We start from the raw sequence: 19247 nt of genomic DNA, 5'->3' as shown, positions 1-19247 counted from the left end.
CTTCCATTTTCACTTTCTCCATCTTCTGCCCGTCATTGCGCCAGGCGTGGGCTGTGTTACCACCCCCCTCACACCCACCCCCCTCAGCTGGGGAGTCCTTGCGCTCCCAGTTCACTATTTCTTGATCGTTTTTTAACCTGCCTCTTCATTCCTCCTCCCTCCCCCATCCTCACTTTCTTCCCTCCTCCCCAGTACACACCAGTAATTTCGCTCATCGAAAAATCCTTTCTCCACCTTAGCATTTTAATACTGCAGGGGAGTTTCTAGAGAAAAAGAAAGGAAAGGAAAAAAGCCAAGCAAGCTCTATTAATCCTGGAGGGTCGTTCCTCCTTTCCTCTCCGCCTCCCTCACCGAACAAACACGAACTGGCCTACCCCCTCCTTTTCTCCAACTCAACAGCTGAGCTCAGTATGCAGCCTGGAGCACCAGCAAGCACAAGGCACGCATACACACGTCCACACACACACACACACACACACACACACACACACACACATACATGTCCCCACACACATCCACACACTCCCACGAGAGCGCGCCGGCATATTCATGCACGAGCGTGCACTCACACGCAATCTGAAGTATTTCATCTTTGGGCTAATAAATACACGAATTCCATCCAGTTCCCTCAGCAGAGAAGAGGGAGGCCTCATTCACTTTTTTTGGGGGGGAGGGGATAGAAGGGATAGAAGGAGAGAGTGAAGGGGTGATAGGTTTTCCGCAAAGATTATTTTCTGGTATAACAGATTTAATAACTATTGTGACGCTGTGAAATTTGAAGGGTAGTAGTTTGTAGTTTTTTGGGATTCAGATCAGTTTCTGAATGCTCAAGTATGCTTTTTTGATGGGTGCAATACAGTGTCCAGTTTGTTATTCAAGTCAACGTTTCTGCAGATACATCTTGAGCTAGGCACAGTGTGAAAGATAAGACGAACAAAGGCAGGTCTGTAAATTAGAGATATTATAAATGATCAATATAAGTAGGCCATTTCACTTCTCCAGTATTTTCCCCCTGCTTTGGATACAAATCCATATCTATTTGAGATCAAATGAGATATTTGTTAAGCTCTTAGCGCACTGCCTGGCACAAAGTAGGTGCTTAATAAATGCGTTTCCCCTTCTTTTCCCTTCTCCATATATTCCTTTCCTCTCTTCTCTTCTCCTCTCCTCTCCCCTTCCTTTCTCTCTTATCCTCTCCTTTTCATCTCTCTTCTTGTTTTTCAACAAATAGGTTATATAGACTGAGATTTTATAATACATACAAACTGGGGAAAAACAATTTCATGAACGTACGTATCACAAAGGTAACCAAAGAGGATAATCTAATTCAGTCTTTCGAGGAACTATCCGCAATCTACCCCTGTACCTAATTCAGTTTCTTAAGACTCAGTTTTTTAAAGAAGCAGAAGGTGGGGGAGGGGGCAATGTAAAATAAAGGAAGGGGAATGAGTGGCTGCAACATGCTCTAACTGTGGAAGTGGAAGAGGAGACACTTGCAGTGGAGAAGGGGAACCAAGGTATATAATTTTGGGTTTAATACAATCTGTCCTGTTGCTGTTCTCCCTTCCCTTTAGGGATAGCTCTAAAGAAAACTCTCTCAAGGTGCTCTGTCCAGCAGGCTAAGATTCTCCGGGTGTGTGTGTGTGTGTGTGTGTGTGTGTGTGTGTGTGTGTGTGTGTGTGTGTGTGTGTGTGTGTGGTGTGTGTGTGTGTCCCCGTCCTGGTGTGTGTGTATGTGTATATGCGCTTGTGGGTGTGCACGCGCGCGCACTCGCGTTCTGTTTGTTGCAGGAGGAGGAGCCGGGAAAGGAGGCAGGAGGAGTTGGCTTCTCTCCCCACCCCGTCTTACATGACGTCACCGGGGCGGGACCACTTGACCTGGGTCTGCTCCCCCCCTCACCCCTGGCGGGGACGTGGGCGGGAGAGGAGTTGGGGGATTACCTTCTCCACATCCAAATGCAGAGCAGCAACCTAGGGTGTTTCCTTTGCCTGAACTCTGGAGGTTCTAAGAAAGGCAGGAACCGGGGGCGGGACGCGGGGAGGCCGGGAGATGGGGGCGCAGGTAGCTCTCAGATCCACCTCCAGAGTTGGGGCTCACCGTGGGATCGCGCGGGCCCTCTCTCCGCTCCGAGGCACTAACCCTTCCCTCTCCTTCACCCTGGTATAGGGGCTGCAGAGCCTGAGCTTTAGAGCTGAGGGGCACCCACCGCCCCCCAGCCTCTGCCCCCTCCCTCTGCTGCTCCAGCCTCAGCGGACTTTTAGGTTTACAGTATTTGTTTAGCTTGGGAGGAGGGCGGGGTGAGGCTATTGGTACCCTCGGGCCAGCCCCGCGTGCCTGTTCTCCCCTTCTTCCACTTCCCAGCCAGTATTTGGAGAACATCTCTCACTTGCCCCGAAGCTGCGGCTTCTAATGCCGTTCAATATCCTGACAGGGCACGGGAGTATATTTCCCCAGGCACAGAGGGGTGTGTGTGTGTGTGTGTGTGTGTGTGTGTGTGTGTGTGTGTGTGTGTGTGTGTGTGTGTGTGTGTGTGTGTGTGCGCGCAGCAGCCTGACATCTGCTCATTCTGTACCCCAAACACGGACGCACATGCGCACTGAGATGGTCCGAGCCGCTCCAGCGCAGGCTGCAGGTGTGCAATGCTGCAAGATCAGTGGGACTGCCTTCTGTCCAGCGTCTAACAAATCCGTCTTTCATTAAATAGTTTTCACTCTGGCAGTACTGCATAGCGCAGCTCCTAAAACCTGTCACCTCGCCTTCTCGTCCTCCCTCCCTCCTCCTCCACTCTCCCCTCCCCACATAGGTTCCCCGAACTGGTTTTCTCTGGTTGGTATTCTCACTACAGAAAAAAAAAATTGAGAAAAAGGCTGCACTAAAACAGGGAAGGAGCAGAAGGCTACATATACTGCAGCCTCGTCTTGCAGAAGAGCTCCCAGGGTGAGTGATGGGAAGCACATGCCAAATGTTTTAAGGCACAGGTCCTTCTTCGGCCTGAACACTAATTAGCTGGACGTAGTGCTTTTGGTCTTTGTATACAAGGAAAATGAAATCCCCTTTTGTCAAAGCATGCCGATTATTTGGGAATTTTGGGAGCAGTTCCCATTATTAAAGGTGTGCCCAGAAGATGCTGGAGAAATTCCTTTGAGGAAACACAAAACAAAGCAAAACTAGGAGCTGCTTTGAACAGACTCAATACATAAGATCAGACTCTCTGACCAAGCTACTGATAACAATTCTTCTAACCACTGGGACAGAAGGGTAGTCTATCACATCTGCCTTTAATAAGTAATTTTCTTTGATATCAATATGCTAATACATAAAAATACACATTTTCATTGTGCTTAGTATTTGCAAAATCCTTTGGCGCTATATAATTGTTTTTAACCATTTTAGACTGTAGTGAGTGGTCTGCATAATCAACTCTTAGAGATGCAAGATTTCTTTGAATTACTGAAGAGATCATGTTGAATTCTGAATCTGTTTGGCACAGGAGATAGGGTACCTTTTACACTTGTGGGAACTGTTGCTTTGCTGCAGTCTCAAAATCACCAACTGAACATTTTAAAGGATGCAGTGTCATTAACTAAGTCAATCCCTCAGCTAACCCTTCCAATCAGAACTAAACTTGCTGAAAGCTATCTCCTCAGATAGCATCACTGGCCTATCAATGTGTCTCTTTCTTGCAATTGTCTGCCATTTCATATGCCTTTAGCTAAAAACTTTTAAGTCATCAACATGAATTTATAAAGCTCATTTATTTCAAAGAATCTTTTCCTTCCTTCCTTCCTTCCTTCCTTCCTTCCTTCCTTCTCCTTCCTTCCTTCCTTCCTTCCTTCCTTCCTTCCTTCCTTTTCTTTCTTTCTTTTTCTCTTCCTTCCTTCCTTTTCTTTCTTTCTTTCTTCTTTCTTTCTTTCTTTCTTTCTTTCTTTCTTTCTTTCTTTCTTTCTTTCTTTCTTTCTTTCTTTCTTTCCTTCTTTCCTTCTTTCCTTCTTTCTTTCCTTCTTTCCTTCTTTCTTTCTTTCTTTCTTTCTTTCTTTCTTTCTTTCTTTCTTTCTTTCTTTTTCTTTCTTTCTTTCTTTCTTTCTTTCTTTCTTTCTTTCTTTCTTTCTTTCTTTCTCCAATTCATTTATCCCAGTAATCACTATGTAGGCCAAGGAAGAGAATAGCTCAGAATGATGATAAACTGAGGCCTTTACAAGTTAAGTAGCTTGCCCAAGGTCACATAATCACACGATCAAGTTCAGAGAAGAATCAATGCTCCTAATTTCCTAATCTGGTGTTTTCCTTTTCAAAACACACTAGATTTAGTTTGGGACACTTTACTAGATCTCATTTTCCTTGTTAAAATGGGAGCACTGCTTCATCTCTAAGGTCCCTTCCATCTCTAAAATTCTATGACTATGAGTCTCATTGTGTCCTCAACCATCTTTCCTTTCTTTTGCCTCAGAGGAAAGGATGGTTGTCCTTGTCAGGGTTCCCCCCACCCCTTTGCACTTATGTTATTGATCTTGTGCTTTTCTGCCTCCCCTAGAACTTTTCTCTATGAGTGTCCTCATCTCTAAATGAGGGGGTTGGAGTAGGTGATCTCAAATATTCTTTCCAACTCCAGACCACATGATTTATGTTCTTTGAATCACCTCTCTATATGACATCTTTATTCTTTCCCTCTCCACTGACTCCTTCCCCTCTGTTCACTAACATCTTTCAGTTTCCTCTACTGTAAAAAAAAATGTAGGCTTCTCCTGACTCTACTACCACCTTGAACCACTATCCCCTCTTCTCCCTCACTGATGATTTGAATGAATAATCTCTCTTCGCTGCCTCTACTCCTCATTCCTGAGCCTTCTGCAATCTAGCTTCCACTTCTACCACTTTACAGAAACTATCCTTTCCAAAGTCACTAGTAATCTAGTTACCAAATACAATAGCTTTCAATCATTCATTCTTTCCTGGAATAGGATCAGGAGACCTATGTCCTTTCTCATTATTATCATAGTGCTATGAGTGGAAGGAAGGGGATGAGCTTAATAGATGTTGTGAATGAATCAATAAGACTTGAAAATTGATTGGACATAGGGAATGAGGGAGGGTTAAGGATGACTGAGGTTTTGATGACTCTGCGATTAGGACAGTGGTAGGGTTCTCCACAGAAATAAGGGATATGGAGTTGTCTAGCAAGCAGTTTAAGATAACATTGGGTTTCAGGGGAGAAATCTGGGCTGGATATGGAGTTTTGGGAATCTTCTGCATAGAGATAAGTGGACCTATCTATGGAAATGAATTAAATCACCAACAGAGAGAGTGTAGAGAAGATGAGCTTAGGGGAATATTTATGCCTCAGGGAGATGATCCCACTAAGGGACCTGAGAAGGAAGGCTCAGAAAGTTGGAGTGTGATAGAAGCTATAAGCTGTGTCTAAGAGGAGGAAGTAGTCAATTGTGTAAAAAATTACAGAGAAGTCAAGGAAGATATGGACTGAGGAAAGGCCATTAAACTTAGCCATCAATACTGGGGCAGCTAGGTGGTATAGTAGATAGAGTGCTGGGCCTGGAGTCAGACTCATTTTCTTGAGTTAAAATCTGGCCGTAGACACTGACTAGCTGTGTGACCCTGGGCAAGTCACTTAACTGTTTGCTTCAGTTTTCTCATCTGTAAAATGAGCTGGAGAAGGAAATGGCAAACTACTCCAGTATCTTTGCCAAGATAATCCCAAATGGGGTCATGAAGAGTCAGACACAATTGAAAATGGCTGAACAACAAATGTATGATCTTAGAGTTGGGACATTTGACCAAGGATTGGAAGATTTTAGCTTTATGACTAGCATTGCCTCCTCTGGCAGATTATCTAGAATGGGACATTGTACTTTATCACATTTTGGTTTCTTTCTCCATTTATTACAATGGGAATTTTACACACTGGATCCTCAATATCACAATTCATAGACATAGAATTTAAGTGTTACAAGAAACTTTAGATAAAATGTTAGAGCTGAATGTTAGGTCTTAGAGACCATCTATTCCAATCCCTTCATTTAAAGACGAGGAAACTGTTGCTTATCTTATAAATGAAGTTGTCTTCCCAAAGGTCTTACTGGTACTTCAGTAACTAATCTCCTGTTTTTGGCTTAAAGACTCGTTCTTGTGTGTGAGAGACATCCATCACACAGCTCTTTCAGCAATCAGAGTTCTTGAGTACAGTTTAGTAAGAAGTTGGAGGAATGAAATGGGAAAAGCTAAAGCCGATGTGGTGAACCAGGGGCTTAGCAGAGGCACAGAGGAAGTTGTTGTTGTTTGTCTTTTGTTCTTGAAGAGGACTATGACATCAGCAAAGGCCATGATTTGCAAACGAATTGGATTTAAGTCACCAGCCTCATTTTCTCCTCTGGAGCTATCTGGGTACAGCTGTGAGGTATAGATCAGGATGACTGGAGATGGTCCCCCCTTGGAGGAAGTGAGAGATTCCTGGAGGGTCTGGATGGTCACTCTTGAAGGAGTCAGTTGGTCTGATTTGGAGGAAGTGCTGCATGGACCTCCATAATAGGTGTGTGGGTGGGGTTTCAGGACCTAGATGAGGATTACAGGCTCAAACTGAAGGAAATCCAGGAATTTTTTGCCCACTCATGGTTTGTGTAGGCTTGGGGTTATTTTTCTTTTTTGGCTGCTTCTAAAGGAATGAGGGCTAAGACCATTCTCTAGGGAATCCTTCTATCTTTGTCTTAAAGTATTTTCCTTGTGTGAATGAATGAATGAAAGAGCACTTATGCACTTATTATGTGCCAAGCAATGCTAAGCAGTAGAGATATGACTAGAAAAAATGAGACAGTCTCTGAGTTCAACTGGTAGAGTGAACTGAAAGGCCTAAATGTCTTAAGGGTCTAGCTGCAGGACCCAGGGCACATCATCAGGTCAGATGACAATGTCCTGGGGTTTGCAGGGCATATGTACAGGGCAAGCAGTAAGAGCTTCAGGACTTGAGCTCAGAACAGATGATGGTCTAGGGTTCCCATTCTCAATGGAAAGCTTGTAGTTGGTTCCTTTCAGCTCATGAAAATGTCAGGAGGAGTCATATCACTTTCCTCACCATGCTAGGATCCCCACCAGCATCTAGGCTCCTAGGGCCTATGATAATCTTTTATTAATATCTATTAAATATGATATAATATTAAATATATTAAATATTTATCTAACAATTATAAACATATATATAACTAAATATATGAATAATAATATAATATTAATATTATAAATAAATATTAAACTATATTAAGTATGATGTTTAACTGGCCATTTCTTGTGAAACCTTTGTATGGGGATTTACTCTCTCCAGTGCTCTATAAAGATTTAGCCTGTAGTTGAGCTAACGTCTGTGATTAACACTTCACAAATACATCTTCTAAGAGTGGAAAACTGTACATGTGAGATGTATGTTTAAAATGAATATTTTTTTTGTTGATAGCTTTTGGTGATGCATATATGTTAGAGCTGACCGAATTCAGGAAAATGTTTAGTTATCTAATTAGGAGAGAGCTTCTTACAATGGATTTCTGTCATAATTTTCTTACAATGCATTTGTGTTCCATGGAGTGCTACATTTATTTTTAATCTGGACATTAGTTAAATTTTGCCAAATTATAGGGCAAAGGGAACACAATGGGTTAGGGTCCTAATGTTTCCTGTAGACAGCCGGGGAGAGGGGGTTTCTGTGGATGGTTGAGAGGGAGTCTGAGGTAGATTTATTTTGTGTCAAAAATTCTGCTTGATAGCAGACAGTGTTTCAGCAAGATTCCAGAGTCCAGGATCCTACTGCCAGATGATGTTTGTGAAATCCTTAGATGAAATATTCTATGTAAACACCAAAAATAGCTGCACAGCTTTGGATTTCTTCCTGAATGTTTAGCTAAAATAATGCTTTCTCTAATGCAATCTCCTCCAGTAAGTGGTGAAATGATAAATCTCTGTCCTCTCATGTTCATATTTCCTAGTATCCTCTAAGAAGAATAGCTTCTTTTCAAGGCATGTCAGCACCTTTTCTCACTCCTCGGTCAGGGGTGTGGTAACCTTCCTCCAAATGGAAGCCTACCTATTTGTGTCAAGTCTGTGATTCTTGTTGAAATCCTTGAACAGGAAATTTCAGGTGCAGAATGAATTATGATTAGAAAGATGACATTTTGGCTTTTTTAAAAAAATTTTACCACATATTTTATCTTTCACAGAGTATGATGTTTATTCTTCATGGACATGATAAACTAAAATACTGAGCTTAACTTGCAAGATAAGTATTTAGACATCATCTTTCTATCTGGCCAATGCAATTAAAATTGGAGTCTTATAAGTTCTAGCTGCAATGCATGGACTAATGTTGAGTGGACTAATGTTTTCAGATGCTTTCTTAAAATGTTTAACATTTTGCTCAAGTTGTATTGATACCTCTTGTTCTTACATCATTTCCAGATCTTTCTTTCCTCCACAGTGAGCCTTCCCTTATAACAAAGAAAAACCAACCGAACAGGTAAGTAAAACCAAGTCACATATCCATCCTGTCTGATATGCATACTCAATCATTTTTTTCCCCAAGAAAAGAAAAAAAGGTATTTTCCTATGTAAAGCAGCAGTATGGCACAGTGGAAAGAACTCTGGCTCTGAAGTCAGAAGATCTGAGCTCAAACCTTGTCTCTGACACCACTTGTATGACACTGGGCAAGTCACTTAACCTTCCATGGCCTCAGTTTCCTCACCTGTAAATTGAGGGGTTAATTAAATTGCCTCTGAGCTCCCTTCTAGTTTCAGATCAATAATTGTGCTTGGGACTTCCCTAGGACCAAACAGTCATTATAATTGCAAAGCCTTCAGCTTTGTTGTTAGAAAGATGTCATTTCTCAGAGTTGCAGCCATATCTTTGCACTGGGTGATTGAGGTACCTATGGAAATGAGCCCAAAAAAGCTCACAGCATTCATTCAGACAGGGAATACTACCCACCAAAAATATGTTTGCTGCACATTGAATGCAGGTTGGTAATGGGTAATTGGAGTAACGAATAAAGGACAGTAAAGTTGTCCCTCAGCTATGTTCAGAAGTTTCAGGGAAGCTAGATTAGCTTGTGCTAAAGTACATTCTCAGGAGAACAGATTTCATGAGTATAGCAATAGGGAAGTGTCTTTCTTTTAGCAGCTCTTCCCCAGATGCTAGTGTGAGCAAAAGCTGCTAGAATTTTTCTGTCTTGGGAACTTAGAGGAAGGGGAAAATGCAAGAAATGGATGTACACGGTGTACAGGGTTGGCTGATTAGGGCCCAAGACATAAAAGGATTGCAGATCTCTCCTGTGACTAAATGCATACCTCTGATCAAGAAATTCCACATAGGATTTCTATAAATGCTCTCCTATATAGACAGTCCAATTTACCTTACAATTTAAGAAAGCCTTTGCTGTGTTGGATGTAACTGGGGCATTGCTACCTCCTACAATTCCCAACAAAAGGAATGTATGATTTCTGAAAGGTGAAATAGGTCTGTCAAACTTTCTCTTGCTTAGTAATAAAGGGTGGGGAATCTGCAGCCTTGAGGCCACATGTGGCCGGGATTTGTTCTGTGAAGTTTGGATTCAGTCAAAGGGCTGCATTTGAGGACCTAGAGGGCCACATGTGGCCTCAAGGCTGAAGGTTTCTCACCCCTGATCTTGTCATATCACCAAAGATGATTTATCTTACATAAGACGGAAAACACTGTCCACAGCCAAGCAAGGATCCTAGTAAGCATGAGTCATACATGTCTTTGACCCACTGGTCACATATCTATTTGGGTTCCCCAGGGGTAATGTGTAGTCACATGATGATGCAAAACATAACATATCCATAGATGAAGACAACACAGTTTTCCAATCCTTCTTTATCATTTAAAGCTTTTTGATCTTTGCTTTGGGCTTCTCTGCATTTTAGTTGGTGAGAAGAAGAGGAGCTGTGTTTGTTTCTTGCTTTCAAAAAGAGCTAGCATTTATATAGCATTTTATCTCCTATGATCCTCACAACAATCTATGAAACAAGTGTTATTATTATCATCCCCATTTTATAGATGAAGAAACTGAGGCTGAGAGAAGTTAAATGACTTGTCCAAGGTCACACAGCTAGTGTCTGAGGTGGGATTTGAAGTGAAATCTTTCTGACTTAAATTCATTATGCCACCTCAATGTTCCTAATCTTTAGATCTATGCTTTAAGACTTTTTGCCTTTTTCATTGATTATGGCCTTGTTTGGGGGATGGCATAATGACACACAGTCTGGGTCTGCATAGCATAGCCCTGTAAAAACTTATTATCTTTTAGAGGATGGACCCTCTTGACTATGTCAATAATATTAAATTCAATTCATAAGATTATAGATTTAGGGTTGGAAAGGCTTTTATAGGTATTCTAGTCTACCTCGCCCATTTTATAGATGAGGAAACTGAGATCTAAAGAAATCAAATGACTTGCCCAAGATCACATAGTTAGTCAGTATCAGAGATGAACTTCAAAATCTGGCCCCAAATCTGGCTTTCCATTGTATTATAATTCCTCTAGCATTTATTAAGTGCCTACTATGTGCAAGGTATGATGTTAGGCACTGAGAATACAAAGGTAAAAAAACCCATCCCTGCCCTCTTGAGTTTACATTCTAATGGGGGGAGGAAAATCTTTACCTACATAAATAAGACTACACAATCTACTCAGTAAATGCAAAGTCTTTTTTTTTGGAGGAAGAGTGCTAACATTTGTGGGGTTCAGGAAAGGCCTTGTGTAGGAGTCACCTGAGCTGTGAATCATAAAGGAGAGCTAAACATTCCAAGAGGAAAGAATGAGGAGGGAGACACTTCTTTGCATGGGAAACAAGCTGTGCAAAGGCATAAAAAGAAATGGAATCTCATGTGCATGGAAAAGTAGGTTGGTTTGGCTGGAGTTTGAGCACACTAGGGGGAATAACATAGAATAAGTCTGGAAAGGTAGATGGGAGACAAATGTTGGGGGGCTTTAAACTTCAATGCTCTTATTTGATGCTTCAGGACTAGCTCATCAAACAAGAAGTGGGCGCATTGTGTTATTTCTACACAAAGAGGAATGTAGCATCCTTTGGTGGTGTAGACCCTGAAGACGGGAGCACATTGTTTCAACTTGATGGAACACTTATCCATTGTCACAGTGGGCTCATCGTCCCTAAGCATATTCTGGCAATGTCAGTGCTGATAGCCGAGAGAGGTGATTTCCAACCTTCCCCCATGTCTTATCATTGTTTGATTTTGTCTTTCACAGAAGTCTTGTGTGACACATATGAGGTTAAAGTGTGACCATAGGGCAAAGAGACTGATTTCTTTCTTTTTACTCAACAAACCAAAAGGAATAAATCCAACTGAGTCTTATCCTCTTCCAAGTAGTCCACCTAGAGGACTGGACACTTATTCTAATGAAGCTGCTATTGCTCAACATTTGTTGAGGATTTGTACATTAGGAACATTCCTCTTCCGAAAGTCCTTTTGGAATGGTTGTATATTCTTTTTAGTAACCTCAGTGGTAGCAAAACTTCATTCTTTGAGGGTAGATTTGAAATTTTGGAAAGGACAAAAGTAATTTGAAGTCAAGTCTGATGAATAAAGTAATGATCAAACTGGCTAATACTGTTTTGGGGAAAAAAATTATGTGTGAGCATAAGGTAGTGAGGCTCATACATTGATTCCAAAGACAGTTCCAAAAGAAGAGTTCCAAAGACATGCACCTGTTGGGAAGGTGAGCTTGGCTAGTCAGAGGGTGTCATAGTGTGATGTCTTAGTCTGTTGGAGGACAACCAACCAGAATTTTGTTGTCGTTATCAAAAAAGATAATAGCTTTCATTTATATTTATCTCCATTTATCTCCATAGAAGGTGTCCATGAGAGCAGAGGGGTGAATCCTTCCTTCTGTCCTCTTTTTCTTATCTCTTTGTGAGGAATTGGGGAGAAGGAAGAAGAAAAGGGTGTACTACCATAGATATTTCCTCAGTAGAAAAAAGATTTTATTTTCCAGAATACTAGGCTAAAAGAGGTATGCTTAGAAAGGACTATTGCAAGGAATGCTGGGAAAAGACCCAGAAACAAGGAGAAGAAACCATTCTGGGTACTTTCTAAATCATGCCTCTTATTAAATACAAGTGATCAGAAGTATGAGATGCAAGTTAATAATTATGGAGCAAGAAATGGAAGTAGCAAGGGTCACAGTAACCTGTGTGGCCTGTGTTTGTGAATGGCTGAATGATGGAGAATACAGAACCTCTACTGACCATGGGACCAACTGTCACAGTGCACTCGAGTGGTTGGGACTTTCCACAGACTTCCTCTGTTGTTGAAGTGAGCAACAAGACTTGTTCTGGGGATAGGAAAGTAAACAGCATTATGTATATGGAGGAGAGATAGATTTCTTATTGCTTCACTAAAGGGGTTATGACACAAACCCCCTTCCCTGTTCATTACTGTCCTCAAGGAACATTCTTTGTTTAAATGCTGATTGAAAGCCTTGGGTTGTTTGCAGCAAGGGAGTCTAATAACCTCAGCAAAGAGCTACCCTGAGCCCGGTTACTATTTTCTAGAGAGAAAACCTGGCTAGATAAATGATATCATCACATTGTTAGTACCAATATGTTTCCAAGATTGAACCTAGTCCATCTGGTCTCGGCTGACGCAGGGATTCATCTCATTGTATCCTCACAACAATTCTGAAAAGAAAGTAGTGAAAATATTATCCTCATTTTACAGATGAGGAAACTGAGGGCCAGAGAGTTTTAAGACACTCACCCAAGGTTATATAAGTTGCAATAATTGAAATCTTCAAAGGCGGATAGTGGTCCAAGGGGCTGGAGGAAGATAGAGTGAAAGGAAGTTCTGCTTTTGTAAGTGAAAAAGACAGGACTTTTTGATATTGCTGTGCTTTGTATAGGGAAAAAGTTATAAGGGTATAGGGTAGGCTTGAGTGGGACTTATCTCTCTCCAATGCTATGGACAATACATGATACCTTTCATAGGCATTATTATCTTTCAACTAGGCTTGTAAGACCTGGAAGGGATTGGATAATTCAATCCATTCATTTTACAGATGAGAAAGCTGAGGGCCAGGGAAGTGAAGTGACTTGATGACGTCCCAATGTCAAGGTCGAAGGCATGTCAAAGGCTACAATTCATACATACTAATCTATAGTCCTGTGTTTTTCAGAGATGACAGTTGTGTGCCAATTAAATGCAATAGATTTAATCATCTAATATCTTTGCCATCTCTCATGACAGACAGATTAGTCAGCCTCCCTTCTGCAAAATGTAGATTTTATGCCTTGATAACCTTCAAATCATTCAACATGACCTTAGTCTGATGGGGAAGAAAGTCAGAAGGAACAAGTATTTATACTGGTATAGAGTGGGTAGTCTGCTATTTGATGGAAGGCAGGAATAGAAGGAGCTGCATAGTTTCACAGACTGATCAGGCCACTGTAGGGTGTATTCTTGAGATCTTTATAAAAGACTGGATGAGAGTTATATGGGTTGAAAGGATAATCCAGACTGAATTCCATCATCTGTGGCATGTTGGTAACAGCAATATGAATGGCTTGCAGCAAGGCAGCTAAGAAAAAAAAATCATCATTGCTAGATCCTTCTCACTAAACACTGGGGTAGAAACTTCTCAGGGCATCATTAAACAGATTCCATCTCTCTTGCCCCAAGCACAAGCTGCCAACATCTCTGAGCTATGGAATGGCACTCATCTGTTCATCTTGGGGTAGCATGAATGCCCAAGTTCCATATCTATCTCTAAGCTCTTCATGGGGCCTAGTAGGCCAGTGGCATCTAATGAATGTTAAAAACAAAAACATCTGAGTTAGTGACCTTCTCATAAAAGGCTTCAGAGCCTGCTGCCAATATAATTTCTTCTCCACAGGACCAACCTGATCCATTCCAGGCAACGCTGGCCTGAAAGAAAACCAGAAGGAAGGGAATTTTCATGTTATCATGCAGTAATTTTCTGCTTAAGTGTTTTGGAAAAATTTAGATCATTAAAATCACAGATTTCTATTTGGACACCAAAGAAGTTTATCCCATTCTCAAATTATAGCACTTCTACTCTTCCTTTTGCTGAGCCAAGAAGAAAAGACAGCATTGGCCAGTGAGAGGAACAAACAGCTTTGGAGCTTTCTTGCCATCATTCATTTGCATCCACTGGAGACCAGTACTGGCTAGGAAAAAAAAAACCAACAACAAAAAACAACTTCTTACTTCTAACTTCTAAAATTTCTAACTCTTTAATGAACCAAGTCATCTCAGGCTAAACCTGGACTTAAAGCCATAGGACTTTCAGAATAAAACTCTTCTTTCTTTGTCCCTTACTTCTGTTGTCCCAATTTTCAAGCTCAGCTTCCTCATTCCATTCTTATCATGGCAGGGGAGACTGGGGTTTTCTAAGTGGTCAGCTTTTGGAAATTTTAGAAGTTCATCCACTTTTCCCCTTAGGCGAATCTCTCAAATAGGTGGCAGAATCATAGAGCCCTGGGCTCACTCTCTCTCTCTCTCTCTCTCTCTCTCTCTCTCTCTCTCTCTCTCTCTCTCTCTTTCTCTCTCTCTCTCTCTCTCTCTCTCTCTCTCTCTTTCTCTCTCTCTCTGTCACTTTCTCCTTCTTCCCCCCCCTTTCCATTTAAAAAAAATCTTTATTCTGCTTTCTGATTCAGTACATGTATCAAAGACTAATAAACACAAAGCATCAAAAAAGCCTTATATCTTTTAAATTCTGACCAAGCAAGAATATTAATATTGCCACTGCATCTCCAAATCTACTCAATGTGTAGGGCCAATCTGTAGTGACTTTGGTGAGTCACTAACATTGGGCACTGAGATATCAAGTGAGAAAACATGATCTTTTCCTTGGTGAATTCCTTCCACATCTCCAGTTTACTTTCTTATAACTTCTTAAGGACCAAAGAAAGTCCAAAAGACACTTGGGGTTGACCTGATTAAGTCATATTCTGAGGAATCCATTCTTTTGTTGCTGTTCCTGAAGCTTTTTGTTTTAGGGGGAAGGGAGGCAGTTTGGCCAGAATGAAGTTCAGATTGAAAAAAACCATACAAACTACTTGACAGGGCAGACTAAGTTGAGAACTAAATTTGAGCAGTAACCAGAGTTAAGGTGTGAATGAACTCATAGACACACAGAGACACCACACACGCACATGCACACATAGCTCCCACATCCTTAGGAATAGTGGATACTCTCCATCCCCTAACAAGAGGCAGTCCAGACTTGTTAGTTCATCACTACAAAAACTGCTAAGCACATGGGAAAATGCTCACCATGACTTTAGGCTGACAGCTGTGTGTAATGTTTCATTTTTTGTTGTTATTGTTGTTAAAAAAAACTCCCTTAATTTGTTATAATGGCTCTTGAGTATGAAACTCATGTAGCAGCTGAAATGGCTGGCTCACTAATCATTTGGAAATAAACTACCACTTTGTTATGTACTGCTTTGGTAGTCCACATAACAATGTTTTCAATGTTGGTTACCTATAAGACAACACAAGCTACACAGAGACTTCTGTACTACTAAGCAAAAAAAATGAGATCTCAAAGCACAAATAACTCTTTGTCTTTCTTGAGTCTGAGACTTTCTTTCCTGGCAAGTCTTCCGGTGGAGAAAAAAATCTCATATCTTTGGGAGGGGGAGGGGGAGGTACAACATAGAATCTCTAATTCCTTACAGTTGTGTAACGTTTGGGGATACTTGACAAAACTAATTTTGGTCCTACTGTAGAAAGGCCAATCAATCATGGGAGGATAGCACTTGGTGTCAAAGTCACATTTGGGTCACGTATGCATTCCATGATTGTTGGTAATTATCTTCTGAGCTCATCAGTTTAAAACTCAAATTTGACAGGATGGCAAAGGGCATGAAAACATAAGAATTTCTACCTTCTACCAAGCCACCAGAATTCTGCAAAGGGAGACAACACAGAACCCTGATACCTACTAGACCACTTCTCTGCCATCTGTAAAAAAAATATGATGACATACATTTATCTAATTGTGATGGCTACACTCTCAGTATGGTGAGTATCAAGGGTCTGTTCACATATGCCACAGGTTGTCTGTAGGAAAAATAGCTCTATGACTAAAAGAGACGTTTGTAAAGTGCTTATCACAGTGCACGGCACACTGTAGGCTTTTAATCAATACTTGTTTCCTCCATTCTGTATCTCTGCTGATTCCCTGTAATTCAAGGGAGGAGGAACAATTTCTACTGTCCATCTTCTTGGCTCCTTTGTGCAGCTTCTCCTCTACTGCAGTAGACTGATCCAGTTTTTTCACTTCCCACTTATAGTAATAATAGTAGCTTACATATGTGTGTGCATGATTATATATATATTTATTTATAATGCTATATATAGTATAGCACTCTACAAAGTGAGATGGCCATGTAGGGTGACAGATTGGAGGAAAGGAAAGAGAAAGTTTAGTTAGAGTCATGGGAAGAGGTGTGTGTGTGTGTGTGTGTGTGTGTGTGTGTGTGTGTGTATGTAGGAAATAGCTAGAGTAAAAAAGTGTTGGGAAGGGACCAGAAAAGGGGCGGGGGGAATGAGAGGGTCTTGGGAAGACGTAGGAGAAGGGAGAGGGAAAATCACTTTTTAATAGGAAGTAGGCTGTAGAAGATGAATTCCATTCCCAGAGACTACTTAAAATACTCCCTTCTCTCCAATTCTGTCATTGTTCTTCTCCTTCTCCTGGAGAATGCTGGTAGCTGGTGAGATGGGTTGTTTGGTAAATTAACCAAAAAAGCTCCATGACCTTGAAATAATTTTACTTACACAGCTACAATGAGTTCCAGAATCATAGATAATAAGTTCACATATTTAGAGCTCAAAGTGCTCTTAGAGGTCATTTAGTTAACCCCCCTTGTTTTATAGATGAGGAAACTGAGGGCCTGGCTGGAAGTGCAGTGGCCCATTCATGGGTCTCATTTCTCTACTGATTGGCATAGGACCTTTGCTAGCTCCATTTCCAACCTGGAATTTGTCCTTTTTTTAAGCAACCTAGTGGCCTCACCCCTTTGCCCCACTCCAGAGGGCTCACCATGTTGGTGTTTGTCTTATTGCTAACACTCAATCAGCTTAGTCTACTGAAGCTCAGAACTCTTAAACTCGAGTGATCCACCAGCCTCAGCCTCCCCAGCAACAGGGATCACCATGTGTTCCACTGTGCCCAGAGAGAGGAGTTCATCTTTAGCAAATGTTGTTTGATCTTGACCATTAGGTAAGACTATGACTATACCACACCCTATGACAGATTTTTTCCCCACATCTTCAGTCTTTAATGGCATAAGCTACATTGCAAATGGAATTTTAGAAAGGGATAATCTTGTGATTTAGGCTTAATAAGACCATACTTATTTAGATTCACATGCGTGAATTTGATGAATTAAAATAAGACTTTTTTCTTGTAATTAATTAAACAAGATAAGAAATGACCAACTTCTTCAGTTCAACTTTAATGAAATCCACTCTTGACCTAAAGAAACTTCTCTAATGTTTGGGGGTAGAAAGTGACTTGGTAAAATTTTGGAAGTGAATCTGTCTGGCACTGGGAAAGTAACAACCCCAATACCACCTCTAATTGCTTTTCTATTCCTTATGATTATTCATGAGTCATTAATTATGATAAAATGGAATCATCTTGACTATGCACATTTGTTACAAGGAATTTCTTTTCTCTCTTTTTTTTCCAATGGAGTGAGGGGCAAGAGGTAGAAAAATATTTATGTTAATTAAAAACACTTTAAAAATGGAGAAGTTGGGGAACTACAGTTTAGAATGTTGTATGCACTTTCAGATGAAGTCACTCATGGACAGACATACATATTTTGATTCAAAATCCAGTATACACTTATGCTATCCCTTGAGATGACCTGAAAAGACATCTAGTTCATTCTAAGCAGCAACTCCCCTTCACAACAGCCCTAAGAGGTGATTTAAACCACTGGTTAAATACTTCTAGTGATAAAGAATTCATTACTTTCAAGAGCAGCTAATTCTATTGCTGGACAGCTCCAACTGAAAATGTCTTTTTCTATTGAGCCAAAATTAGCTTCTACCCATTGGTCCTAGTTCTTTCCTAACCCTAATCTACCAGATAGCTCTTCAATTATTTCAAGATAATTGTCAGCTCCCCCTAAGTTTTCTCCTTCAAGTAACCATGGTTAAATTATATCTAACATAATTTAAGGAAAATATGTACTAGGTTTTAAGAGAAGGTCAAAGTCGGAAAAAACTTTGCTGGCACATATACATACAGCCACATACCACACATACATACATGTATGCATAAACATAATAGCTAACATTTATATAGTGCCTACTACGTGCCAAGTGCTATGCACTTTTCCAATATTATCTCATTTGACTCTTACAATAACCCTGGGAGGTAGGTACTATTATTATCTCCATTTGATAGATGAGGAAACTGAGGCAAACAGTTTAAGTGACTTTCCCAGGGTCACATTGTTAAGGCAGAGTATGGTGGGAGCAAAAGAGAGATCCAGACATAATTCGGCTTAAATCTGAAGAAGAAGAAAACACTTTCAGTTTTGAGGGATCAAAGAAGGCTTTTGTGAGGAGATAGCATCTGAGCTGAATTTTGAATTAGAAGTATTTTGAAAGGAAGAGATGAGAAAAGAGTGCACTACAGTTGTGTGGGACATCTTGGTGAATGTCTTGAGGTGAAAAAAGGCATGTTGAGTCCAGTAATACAACTTGGCTTGAAGATAGAGTACATGAAGGAGTATGTGTATATGTGTGTGTATGGAGTATAGGGGAGGGATAGAAACATGTGAAATAAAACTACAAAGGTAACTTGGATACAGACCAGGGAGAGCTTTAAATGTGAGAATAAGCAGTTGGCATTTTATTCTCAAGGTAATAGGGAGCCACAAAAAATTTTTGAGTGAGGAAGCAATGGGGTAAGATTTAAAAATACAATTTTTGACAGATTTACAAAGAATAATTTGTAGAAAGAAAAGATGTAGTCTGAGACACCCATTATAAGACCATTACAATAGACTAGGTTGAACTAGAGGACAGATGTGAGGCATCATGGATGGAGAAGTAGCAGGTTTTCACAACTGATTGGCTATGATTGGGGAAAAGGGAAGAGTCAAAAATCAGTCCAAAGTTCTGAGCTTGAGTGACAAGGAAGGAGGTAATACCACAGAGAGAAAGAAGTGCC

Source organism: Phascolarctos cinereus, unplaced genomic scaffold (assembly GCF_003287225.1).
Source record: "Phascolarctos cinereus isolate Bilbo 61053 unplaced genomic scaffold, phaCin_HiC Scaffold_4;HRSCAF=312, whole genome shotgun sequence".
Lineage (NCBI taxonomy): Eukaryota > Metazoa > Chordata > Mammalia > Diprotodontia > Phascolarctidae > Phascolarctos > Phascolarctos cinereus.
This window is presented reverse-complemented; position numbering follows the sequence as displayed.